Source organism: Rattus norvegicus, chromosome 10, assembly GCF_021556685.1.
Source record: "Rattus norvegicus strain SHRSP/BbbUtx chromosome 10, alternate assembly SHRSP_T2T, whole genome shotgun sequence".
Classification (NCBI taxonomy): Eukaryota; Metazoa; Chordata; class Mammalia; order Rodentia; family Muridae; genus Rattus; species Rattus norvegicus.
Window position 1 is genome coordinate 108,213,393 of NC_141543.1, and position 7,862 is coordinate 108,221,254.

Genomic DNA, 7,862 nt, shown 5'->3' on the forward strand with positions numbered 1-7,862 from the left:
CACAGTAACATTAGCTCTCCGTGCTGAGCAGCTCTGTCCTTGGCTGGTCATTCAGGAATCCTGATGCAGTCTTTGAAGTTTCTCCAGTGACTTCTGGACTGCCTACACGGTTGCCTCTCATGTACGCTCAGGCGCAAGGCCTTTGGAGTTTGCTCCAGCCTCTTGGCCACTGCCTAGCGGACTGCGGGTACCCTTGTGTGTCTGTGTCGGTTCCACAATATATAACTGAGTTGTGTAGGAGAAACTGTGCCCTGTCAGGTATGAAACCCACAGAGACCCGCAGGCAGAGTGAGGTGCTAGGCCTGTCTGCACACTGGGTGGCAATTAGCCTGCAGCCCTGAGAGAGCGGGAGGATCCCAAAGCCAGACACCAAGTGGCTCCAGCAGATGCTTGTTCTCAACTCACTCTGCCACCGTGTGGCTCAAACCAACAAAGCGGGTGGCCGATGTCCTTGTGTCAACGTTTCTTATTAGTCTCCAACCACCTCTGCAAAGACAGAACACTGCAGCTGGGGACATGGCTCGGTTGGGTTGGTAAAGCAGCCGTTGCACAAGAAGGGGACACTAGGCCAGATCCGTAGCACTCATAGAAGAAGCTAGATGTAGAGGCTCAGTGGCTGAGAGCATTTGCTCTTCTATAGGGTTCAGGTCCTAGTCTCAGACACCAAACGGCACCTAACGACTGTGATCCTAGTTCCAGGGGTAATCTGACACCCTCTTCTGGCCTCCGCAGGCACCAAGTGCACAGTCGTACATGCAGGCAAGCCCTCCCCCCCCCCCACACACAGAGTAAGTAAACAGACAGACAGAGCACCAGAAGGAGGTGGGAACAGGGTCTGTAGTCTGGGCTCCGGGAAAGCAGAGACAGAAGGATGCCTGGAGCTCCCTGGCCAGTCAGCAGAGCTAATCAGCAAGCTCTAGGCTTAGTGAGAGACTTTTGACTGAAAGCCTCAAGTGGAGAGTGACTGGGAAAGACACTACAAATTGATGTCTGACCTCCACGTGCACCCACATGCTCACACATGTGCACTTGCACACACATTCCTACCCCCACACAATACATTTTTTTTTTTTTGGTTCTTTTTTTCAGAGCTGGGGACCGAACCCAGGGCCTTGCGCTTCCTAGGTAAGCGCTCTACCACTGAGCTAAATCCCCAGCCCCCACACAATACATTTTTAAAGACACACAAACCCTCCTCTGTTTTACTTTCCCCGCTGAGAAGAGGAGTTCTTACACGTAGTAGATCAATTCACTCGGCACACGTAGCAGCTGAATGGTAAAAGCACAAACTCTGTAGGTTAAGATGAAACGGAGTCTGCAAAATACCGGGGTGACTTTAAACAGCACCCTCTGTCAGACGGGATAGTCACGGGGCTTCATAGGGAGGATTAAAGGGACGGAAACAGTGAACAGCCCATAAAGTATCGACTACTGTTATTATCGTGTCTGCAGAATACAAGTTTCGCAAGCGGCTTTAGGCAGATTCTTCAGAATTCCCTCTGCAAGTCTCACACGCAAGAACTTAGCGTGCTGGGAGAAAACACATTCTTCCTGTCAGTATTCGACAAAATAATCTGTTTTCAAGGGTAAGATAGAAAATTCAAGGGCCTGTGAGCTTCCTGAATACATTAATGATTATTTCCTCGGAACGTTCTGTGACAGGACACAGCCAAGCACTAAGCTCAGAACTGTGAGGGAATTAAAAAAGAAAATATTAAGAGAGGCCCCCTGCTACTGGAGTACTCACAATCAAAATAAAGGAGAGAAATATATGCGGATATGGTCATTAAGAGTATGTGTCTGTAACAGAATTCCACATTTGAAAGATGATACAGGTTAAATGCTCCAGAGTCCCGATGGAGGAGAATGGGGTTAGGGTCATCTATAAAAGTCTCTCGGTCTTGCAAATTTAAACTTGGCCTCTAAATGGGTGTAAGTTCTGGCCCTACCTTGACGTTTCCTATGATTTAAAAACGGAGCCAAGATGCTTCGTGCAAAATGATACTCCAAACGAACGACGCAGGATCGAGAGGCTAAGAAAACAACGGCCGTGAAGGGGGAAGGGGTCCCTCATTCAGGAATTCTGTCAAGTCTCTTGTCAAAAGAGAAGCAAGAATTCTGGTGTAATTAACAACTGCTGAAGGCCCTTTCACCCTTCCCAGATATTAAATTACAATTTTCAGCGACTCACACCAGATCCTCACCCCCATGCAACCCCTAGTGACTCCAATTCCACCCAAAGTTTCTCTGGGGCCAGCACACTCATTTCACTTACCAAGATAGCAAGAAAGCCGGGAAGGGGATGTCGCCTAGCAACCTTTTAAGATGCAACTCGGATGCTACCAGAATAGTATACAAGGCTAACGCTAAGGCTAATTGCAACTCTCCCTTGGGTCCATTCCCACACTGGGATAATGCATTCTCCCTGAGCGCCTCTCTTTCTCCTAATCCTCACACTAGATGCCCCCATTAAAATGATTGTTATCTCCCAAGTTATACTGGCTATTCCTCACTGCTGTTTTCATAGTGCCACAGGCAGGAGAATACCTGCTGCTGCTGACGGTCGCCCCAGCGGCTCTCGAGCGCCCCCTGCCGCCTGCACCCGCTCTCGCCCCGTCTTAAAAGCCTCGGTCGATTTTCTGGGAGTCTCCCTAGACTTCACGAAGGAACCAAGCCAAATGACGCCTCTCCACCCCAGATAAAATTTGCAGCACAATTAATAATGAGCCTCGGTTTCCTCATCGGTCCCTGAAAATCTTCGAACATTCTCCACTTCCCCAGCCTTAAGCCGGGGACCGCCGAAGTGCTCCACAGACCAAGCATCTCACCCCGACCCTCTGCTGCCCCTGGTGGCTGCCACCATCTTACCCTTTTTCTTCACTCAGGCTGAGGTGAGACGACCCACTCTCGGCAACGGTAGCTTTAGAACTACATTTCCCATTGAGCGTTTCTTAACATCGCGAGAGTTCTAGCGAGACTGGGGGGGGGGAAGACTGCGCGCAAGCGCAATCTCGTTCTTTCCGAGGTCCTCTGCCGCGTGCACTAAAGTTATGGCCGGTCCTGTCCGTGGTTCACTCTCTGAAAGGCCTAGGGTTTGGGTGATGGTAAGTTGTGGAAAAGGGAAGATGGGTTTTTCCCTACACATACTGTCGACCGTAAGCCCTTCCCTTTGCTGTTATAGGCCTTAGGAGGTCTGAGAGTCTTGATAGGAAAATCTTTCCAGACTGGAGGAATTTTATGCGAAAGAGCTGAAGCCCGTTTTGGGCTTTGAACTTCCTTCTCTTGTGGAAGTGGGCGGCGGGTGTCCTTCCCCCTGTGCCTCACAGCCAGCCATGTGCGGAGCATGCAGCTCAGCTCTGCCCTGGGGTCTCCATTGAGAGTGGGGGCCTTAACTCGTGTGGCCCCTGGTAACTGCAGATGGTAACAGAGAGGATTGTAAACTGAAAATCCCCAGTTCTAACATGGCGTAATTCTTCCTTCCCCGAAGGCACGCCATTGCACATGGGACGCAAGCCGCAGGTTCCATTTCAGAAGTAATGGCTGGATCCCTGGAAGCAGATGGACTCGGTGTGGTTAGAGGGCAGAGGTAGATGATGCTGCGTATTGAGCCCTCCTCAGCCCACTTTGGTAAGTGCAGAAGAGATCAGTGATTTGGGGCTACCGTGTCTTCTCAAACTCAGCGCGGTTGCCCGAACGGACTTCCAAAATTGAGTTGAGCTGGCCCGGGATCTGGGAGCCTCTTACCGGTTGAGCTAAGGATGATCTAAGTTATCCCTGTCTGAAACGACACTTTTGTGAAGATTCACGGTTTACTGAGGCTCGACTTTTTTAAGACCTGATTTGAGAGTGACCACGTTAAGGTAGCTTGTTGAAGTGTGATCTCTTTATTACTCCTTCAGATTGAGGTGTTGTCTCCAGGAAGCATCATCGGAAGGCGCGGTGAGGAAGGGCCTTCGTGACCAGTCTGCATGGTAAGAGCTTCGGAGAACCGCAGGGGCTGTGGTTGCAGGGAAGGATTGATTGGTTGTGAGGTTGGGGCTGTGGGTGTTGCAGGATTGATTGTCAGAATGGTTCCGCTCTGCTCTGGGCTTAGCACTCTCACGAGCTGTATTTACCTACCCGGCTACTAGGTAAACTGAAGCCGTGGTGGTGGTGGTGGTGGTGGTGGTGGTGGTGGTGGTGGTGGTGGTGGGGCGGTTATGTTTCTTTCGTATGTGCATGTGCCACCATGCATGTTTCAGTCAGGTTGACTTGCCTGAGTTTCATCTCTTTAGCAACTGAGCTGTCTTTTGGCCTGGAAATTGGATACTGGGTTAAGTAAAGATTTGGGCCTGCTACCTGATAGTGGCACAGAGCTAAGGCTCGCTCTTCTGTGACGCAGAATTACTAGTTTGAAACCTGGACGTATCTCCGAACACGTAAAAAGTGTTAAAATAGGCATCTTTCTTGGGTCCACACTCACCAGTGGATGTGACTGTTCTAGAGTGGCATTAACAATCTTCGGGGTTGGGGTTGGGGATTTAGCTCAGTGGTAGAGCACTGGCCTAGCAAGCACAAGGCCCTGGGTTCGGTCCCCAGCTCCGGGGGAAAAAAAAAAGAATCTTCGGGGTTTGAGGGTGGGCATGTAGAAACGGTTCAATGACTTTTTCCATGTCAGTTCTCTCTAAAGATTTATTTATTATATGTGAGTACACTGTTGCTGTCTTCAGGCACATTGGAAGAGGGCATCAGATCCCATTACAGATGGTTGTGAGCCACTATGTAGGTGCTGGGAATTGAACTCAGGACCTCTGTAAGTCGGCGTTCTAAATTGCTGAGCCATCTCTTCAGCCTGAGATAGGTTTTTTTTTTAATCCTCAATCTTTTTTTTTTTTTTTTCCTTTTTCTGTTTTTCGGACCTGGGGACCGAACCCAGGGCCTTGCGCTTGCTAGGCAAGCGCTCTACCACTGAGCTAAATCCCCAACCCCTAATCCTCAGTCTTAAAACAGACCTCATGCTTGCTTTTGTACATGTAGGTAGGGGAAGGACAGACTCCTTTGTGTAGTGTCATCTCTTGGTGGCAGGTGTGGTAACGGCTGTTCTTCAGTGGGCTCACTGTAGTGGGTGACTGGTACTATTTCAGGAATTCCACTAGAAAGACTTGTCAACCAGTCTGGCTCAGCTGTAAGACATGCTGCGAGGTGTGGCCTTCATCACTCCAGAGTCTTACTGTGGAACCTCGATTGGCCTTGAATTTGTTAGGGAGCATGGGTTGGGTTCAAACTCATAATTCTGTCCTCGTTTCCTTCGTATCTTGTCTTTAAGAGAACAGAGTGACTAGAGAAATGGCTTAGTGGTTAAGAACACTAAAAGCTGTGGGAGCCAGGTCCGTGATGATGCAAAGCTATCTGTGCCTGAAGGCCTTTCTGTGTGAGTGGGTGCCTGGCACACTCTGCATGAGTTAACCTTTTGTGTTTCCTTACCTACAGGGGGAGGCTGAACCATAGTTTCTGGGCCTTCAAGGGGTGTTGCTGCAGCCACGGGGGCAGCCCTCCTGCGCCTGGACTTCTGCCTGCGAGCAGAGGAGCTTCCACACACAGCTCGTCAGAGCATCCGTGCTTCTGCGCTAAGTGGCAGGCAAGTTTCAGCGGGGTTTTGTTTCTTTGCGAGGATGTGTGGCTCCCTTGTGACAGATGAAGCAGTTGTTACTGGTTGAGCTAAGGATGATCTAAGTTATCCCTGTCTGAAATGACACTTCAGTGAAGAGTCACGGTTTACTGAGGCTCAACTTTTAAGACTGGTTTTGAGAGTGTCCATGTTAGGTAGCTTCTGTTAGAATGAAGTGTGTTGTCTTTATTACTCCTTCAGATTCCAGGACGGCTCCAGGGGGCATCATCGAAAGGCGTGGCACATCAGGGCCTTCAGGATGGCTGCGTCCTGGTAAGAGCGTCTTTATAGAACCGCAGGGGCTGTGGTTGCTGGGAAGGGTTGGTGGTTAGATTTGGGGTCGTATGTGGTGGAGGGTGGAGTGTGTCTCTTCCTCCTTTTAGAGTCTCACTGTACAGCCCTTGCTATCCTGCAACTTGCTAAGTAGACCTGGTTGACCTCAAACTCAGTTTGTGGCTTTCCAGATGCTGAGATTAAAGGCATGTGCCACCGTGCCTGCCTTTTGTGGTTTATGTTCTCATTGTGTCCCCAAAAGAGCCCTTAAGCCTATGATGGATTAGTTATCCCTGTCTGTTCTGAGGCTTAGGGGTGTGGCTCTGTGCTGAAGAAATCAGCTTTCCAAGGGATCACGGAAGAGAAGCTCGCTCTCCTGTAGAGAACTGGGTGCCGGCCTCCCAGCGTAGGGTCTAGTTACTCTGTCATCCTCGCCCCTGAGTGCTCTGAGGACAAAGTCCCCAAGTCAGCAGAAATGGACAGATGCCAGCACCCATTCTCTACTCCGGAGTGATGGTGCTTGTCACGTATTTCTAGAAAATGAACGTGTTCCTTTAAAGGTGCAGGAATATAAGGCTTAGGCCAGCTTGTGCCGTGAGAGCGCTCAGCAACTCTGTCCTTGCTTCTAGCAGTGCTGACATTTAGGACAGAAGATGCCATGACCCTGGCAGCCTCCCCAGTACAGCCTAAGTCCTGTCTTCTTGATGGCACAGGAGCAGTGAACGAGTGGTGGGCTGGGCGTGGTAGGCTCTGCGCAGCCTTAATGATGGAGCGTGCAGTGTCCTCTTTTCCATGGAGGCTGGGAGGTGCGGACAGGCCTACGCTTAGGTTTGGTTTCACCACTGAGGTAGCTGCGTTTGTGGTGGAATTTACTGCAGGCGAGAGTGGAAGCCAGGTCTGCTCTGCTTCTGAGCGGACTCGGGTTCAGGTCCTCAGGGATTTGGTTGAATATAAATACTCCAATGTTCCATGAGAAACCTTTCTTGGCCATTTACCAGAACCTCTTAAAACTTAAAGTTATCAGCCATCAGCCTGCGCCTGGAGTTAAGTCAGTCACTTAGCTGGTTCTCCTTCAAATTCTGTTTTTAGGTTATTGCCCTGTGGTGCCAGAGAGAACCACACAGCCTGCTGCTGCTCCTGCCTTTAATTTCCCAAAGAGCCATCAAAAGACCTTGGACTTTGTTCTGCAAGAGGAGCTAGCAAAATGGAGTGACTGTGGTCACCCTGGAAGCCTTTGACAGCTGGGGAGGCCCTGCTGAGCTTAGAAAACCATCTGATAGATTTCCTGAGTAAGGATTGGGCTTTGTATTTTGAAGCACAAATAAACTTGATAAAATTAAACTTGGTATCATTGTGGCTGTTCGAGTGAGCCTTAGAAACACTTAAGGACCGTTCCAGAATAACACTTGAACTGCAGAATCAGACTTTTTCTAGTGACCGACTAAAAACTGACTTGTCACTTAAAGCATAGGTTAACATTGCCTAACACCTCAACCATCCAGTGGTGATGGACTGGAGGGCACAGGTTTCTTCCAGAACACCTGGCTTCAATTCCCAGTACCCACGTGGTGCTCCTGACCATCTGTAACGGTGGTCCTAAGGATCCTATACCCTTTTGCAGACATAGGTACCAGGCGTGTGATAGCTACATGCTATATAATATTAATATATATATATATATATATGTATGTATATCTACCAAATGGAACATTGGCAAGGACTGCTAATGCAACTGCACATTGGGTGGGGAGTGTGCTGTGATCTGAGGGTACTGGGATAGAGTTGCCAGGACAGTGCTGTCAGTTGTGTGAGGTCAGGAAGGGACTGGTAGTCCACCAAACTGAGCTGTCGATGGAGTACAACCCAACCGCTCAACTGCAGCAAGAAGTTGTGCCTCCCCAGGTAACTAACCCCAGACCGGGTCTCCAGCTGTCCCTCTCAG

At 49.6% G+C, this 7,862-nt stretch overlaps 1 long non-coding RNA gene and 2 other non-coding genes across 4 annotated transcripts; all 3 read left to right on the forward strand.

The window, feature by feature from the left end:
• Window positions 1-3,016: 3,016 nt before the first annotated feature.
• LOC108352161 (uncharacterized) lies at window positions 3,017-7,261 on the forward strand. Of its 2 annotated transcripts, none has more exons than XR_015632276.1 (6): window positions 3,017-3,104; window positions 3,488-3,631; window positions 3,935-3,971; window positions 5,470-5,617; window positions 5,849-5,920; window positions 7,010-7,261. It is a non-coding gene; the product is annotated as an uncharacterized LOC108352161 (long non-coding RNA). The 2 variants fall into 2 exon arrangements; XR_015632275.1 differs by having other exon boundaries at window positions 3,488-3,627; window positions 3,900-3,971.
• Snord1c (small nucleolar RNA, C/D box 1C) lies at window positions 3,748-3,823 on the forward strand. The gene has a single exon (XR_015632460.1). It is a non-coding gene; the product is annotated as a small nucleolar RNA R38 (small nucleolar RNA).
• Window positions 5,693-5,768, forward strand: LOC120095397 (small nucleolar RNA R38). Its single transcript, XR_015632459.1, has one exon. It is a non-coding gene; the product is annotated as a small nucleolar RNA R38 (small nucleolar RNA).
• Window positions 7,262-7,862: the final 601 nt, after the last annotated feature.